Raw genomic sequence first — 4,847 nt, forward strand, 5'->3', positions numbered from 1 at the left:
TTATTTCACTAATTCTGTTTTTAGATCCAAATTGATAGCTTAATTTCTATATTGAACACTCTATAACTTCTGGACAAATTTATGTCTAATTTTTTTTTCTGTGTATTGATTATGCTTTGAACTATTCCAGTTTCTCTTCCAGTTATTTCATGGCCTTTAGTGTGCTTAACAGTGGTACAGTAAACAACAACAACAAGAACAACAAAGACAATTTCAAGGATTGTAGTTATTCAGAAGGTTTCATTTGTTTCCAACTCTTCGTGACCCTCTTTGGGCTTTTCATAGCTGAGATACTGAACTGCTGGTGCCATTTTCTTCTTTAGCTCATTTTACAGATAAGAAAGCTGTGGAAAATGAGGTTAAGAGACTTGCTCAGGTTCACACTGCTAAGTAGTGTCTGTGGCCAGATTTGAACGCAGGAAGATGGCTTGCTGACTTCAGACTCAGAATTCTACCCACCGAACAACTTGCTGACTCCACATTCAGGGACAACATAGTAGAATGTAAAAACTCAGTTTGACTCCAGAGATCTCATTTGCAATTCCAGATTTTCAGACTATCACTTGTGCTACAGTAGCCCAGACCATTTAAGTGCCTTCCCCTGAAGTCCCTCATTTGTAAAATAAGACTTTAACCAAATGATTTCCAAATTTGCTTCTAACTCTAAATCTTAGAGTTTAAAGATTTAAACTTCAATAAGGTCTACTTTTGCTGAACATGTTCATGTTCCCATATTCATTACACTGAAATAACTTTCCTGATATAAATATTCTTTTGGAACAGACTGTCTATGGCTGAAGTGTTTCTCACATTGATGACTTAGAGTCTCCATCCAGGATGAATCCTGTTATATCCAGTGAGACATCTAAAGGCTTTTCCATATACAGGATGAGGAAGGGGGAGGAGGAGGTGAATCAGGAATGACATCAATCATTAAGAATGGGGATGATATTTGGAATTCAAGGATGTTTAGATTTGGTACCACCCAATGCTAATCCCAGAGGAACGGAGAGGAGCACATCTCAGTTAATTGAAGATGAAGGGGAAGCTCCAAAGGTGGGGGATGCTCCTTTAATTTCTTATGTCTCCTTTGACTTAGAACACTTCTGAAGTTTGGGGTGTCCAGAGAGAAAACTGTGCCCCCGTATCATTATGATATGACTCGATTTTGTTTCTTTCCATTCAGAGACAATGACCTCAGCAAAGTTATTTTGGGGTTTTCTAAATCGAGTTGGACATCAGGGACACTGTCCCTGAAAGCAGTGCTGGAACTAGACTAGGCAGTGGTCCAAGAACTGACTTCCAGCCTAATTGAAATATCATCATTGTGCTGAGACAATAAAGGAGCTCTCAGTATGACTTGCCTCTTCTGAGAAGTTCCTGAGTCTTTGTGTCTCCAATGAGAAGGTGATATCGACCAATCTGCAACTCCACAGATCATCAGAGGAGTTATCAGCAGGCAACCCTATTCATTTATGTGGGAGAAGAACAAGTAAGAATATCTATGTAGTGATCCTCCACCCTCTCATTTCTGTTCCTTTTCTTTTCTTTTTTTTGAAACATACAATGGACTTTTTTTTTCCCGGTGGCAGGGAGGGGAGGAATGAAAATCTTGAGATGAGGAGCTTCCTCTGCTACCTCAGATCAGCATTTACTCTGCAACTGTTTGGCATTCAATCAATATGTGTCAGAGGCAATCTATGTCTTCCCAACGGCATTTCCTCTGTATACTATCACAAAATACCACCCATTATATACTGATACACATTTACATATAAGCATGCAGATGACACACAGGCATGCATGTATAGACAAGGATGAGTGGCTAATGGATCAGTAGATGACGCATATTCATGTATAACAGTATTGCATCATGAGGTCTCCAGATTCAGAAGTGGGCTCAGAAACGTAGCTCTGTGACCTAGGACGGGGCACTGAACCCCCACAGTGTTCTGGGCAACAAGTCAAAGAAGAGGATCTGAGCAGCAATTTGAGGTGGCGTTTTCTCCCCTGGAGCTCCTTTTAGTAATGTAATCGTGTATCTAGTCCATCTCTATCAGGCTGTCAATCTGGCCATCTATCTCCCAACAAGTTCTTTTAAGTCAAAATCCCTTCAAGTCAAACAGATCCCTCAGGTAAAAGAGTTGATCTAGTGGCCTGCCATGTAGATGCATAGATGAAGTATCAGCAATGTTGGGGACTCCAGAAAATCTAAATTCAATTTCTGCATCAGCCACTTGCTAGTTGTATGGTTCTGGGCAAGTCGCTCACCCATGGTCTGCAGCAATTTTGTCATCTCCTAAGTGGGAATAATGATATCCTCTATATCACAAAGGTTGGGCAGCTGGGTGCAATGAATTGAGTTCCAGACGTGTGGTTCAGAAGACTCCCTTTCCTCAGTTCACATCTGGTCTCAGATTTACTTAATAGGTTTTTGACCCTGGGCATGCCACTTAATCCTGTTTGTCTCAGTTTCCTCATCTATAAAATGAACTGGAGAAGGAAATTGCAGACTACTCTAGTATCTTTGTCCAGAAAACATTAAATGAAGACACAAAGAGTCAGATAAGACTGAAAACTGAACAACAAAATTAGTACGTATCAGGCATTATGTCCTGTGTTGGGCATTATTACGGAAAATTAAGAATTTTCCAAGGGAGAGGTGGAAAGAAAATGAAGGTATTATGTATAGTAGCTGCACTAGGGGTGGACGTACTCTTCATGCTGCTGGGAAAGTTGCTGTTGATGTGGGTGCTTAAATGACAGTACAGGAGTTCCAAAGTGATCTCTTGTCCATACTAAGTCTTTCAATAACATGGTAAGCGGCCAAACTGCTCTTGCTATGAGATTGGAGCCTCTGAGTTACTGTTATATTTCCAACTTGAGTAGAAATCAAGAGTCAAGGAGATAGAGACATAGGGAAATGATGAGTAATGGAGAAGACTGGAGAGGAAGACAGTGAGAAAGAGAGAGAGAGACAGACAGACAGAGACACACAGAAGGAGACACAGAGAGAGAGGCAGAAAAATAGAGTGATGTAGGAAGAAGGAGAGTTGAAAGGAAAGAGAGAAAAAGAGAAAAAGAACAAGATGAGGAAGGAAAGAATCTTAAGTGCAAATATATAACAAGTAAATGTAAAATATTTTCAATAGTGAGAAGGATTAGAAACTGGACAAGGGAGTGAAGGACCTGATCTAGAAGGTGGCACTTGTGCTAAACTTGAGGGAAGTTTGACACTCTATGAACATGAACTTAGAATAAGAATTTTTGCCATTGGAACCAGCCTTTGCAATAGCTCAGAGTGTTTGCTGGAATTGTACTGCTCCTTCTAGGAAATACAGGCAGTTTAGTTGCAATATAGAATGCAGGGAAACTGGGAGAAGCCAGGTGATGAAAGCCTTTAATTGTCAAGCAGCATTATTTGCATTTTCCCTTCCATGATTTAGGAAATCCCTAATGATTTTGGACCTGCAAAAGAAAATGGTCAAATGTGAATTTACAGGGAATCCCTAATGACCTTGGAGAGATTGGATGAAGCAGATACCATTAGCTCCCAAAGTTCCCTGAGACCAATAGGGAGGTTTTTTGCAGCCTCCAAGGTGATAGGTGATGAGAACTTGAACTGGTAGAGTGGTCTTGTGAGTAGAAGGAAATAAATGGGTACATGAGCTATTGGGAACTAAGAATAAAACAAGCAGATCCAAGACAGGACAATACTAGTGGGTAAATACAATAGAATAAAAATATTAGCTATTGGAATTTAAAAAGGGAGAGAAGAAAACAAAAGAGAGAGTCAGACAGAGGGGGAGAGAGAAAGGAATGGAGAAAGAATCAATAGGTATTCACTTCAGGAAATAATGTATTTAATGCATATACCCTGATAGGAATCATTTTAACTATGATTATATTCCTAAAAATCTCCACTCATTTAACCAGTGTTCAACAACCTCTCATCCAAAAATTGATTATGGGACAAAAATTCTCCTTTCTATTAGTTTCACTAACACAATCAGCAAGCTCTGAATTGGTCCAACCATTTTGAAAAACAACTTGGAAGTACTCTTTGGCAGTTACTAAAATATCCATATCCTTTGATAAAGATGTCTCACTGCTTCACATGTCCTATAAAGCAGCCTGTGACAGAAAGAAAGGTTCTACAGAGACCCAACATTTGTAGCAGCACTTTTTGTTGTAGCAAAGAAATGTAAACAAGTTCATATCAATTAATGAGAGAATGGCTGAGAAAATTTGGACAAATAAATGCAATGTGGTATTTTTCTGTTATAAATGATTTATAGGAATTAAACAGAATTGAGAGAATTCATAAAAACTGATGCAAAGTATATCGTGTACATATAACTAAGGTAATAATATATGCAGAGATTACAGCAAAGAAATTTCTAAAAACAGTAAGAAAATTCAAAATCAAATGCTGTAAGATTGTCATAACCAAACTTGGTGTCAGAATAAGAAAGACCAACTCCTCATTGGATCCTTGTTGTAAAGGGAAGGGACTTTGAAGATGGCCCACTTGAATACTTCAAGTCTTCCACAGTTTCTCAACATCTTCCTTCCTTCCTTCCTTCCTTCCTTCCTTCCTTCCTTCCTTCCTTCCTTCCTTCCTTCCTTCCTTCCTTCCTTCCTTCCTTCCTTCCTTCCTTCCTTCCTTCCTTCCTTCCTTCCTTCCTTCTTCCTTCCTTCCTTCCTTCCTTCCTTCCTTCCTTCCTTCCTTCCTTCCTTCCTTCCTTCCTTTCTTCCTTCCTTCCTTCCTTCCTTCGTTCCTTCCTTCCTTCGTTCCTTCCTTCCTTCGTTCCTTCCTTCCTTCCTTCCTTCCTTCCTTCCTTCCT

Source organism: Monodelphis domestica, chromosome 4 (assembly GCF_027887165.1).
Source record: "Monodelphis domestica isolate mMonDom1 chromosome 4, mMonDom1.pri, whole genome shotgun sequence".
Classification (NCBI taxonomy): Eukaryota; Metazoa; Chordata; class Mammalia; order Didelphimorphia; family Didelphidae; genus Monodelphis; species Monodelphis domestica.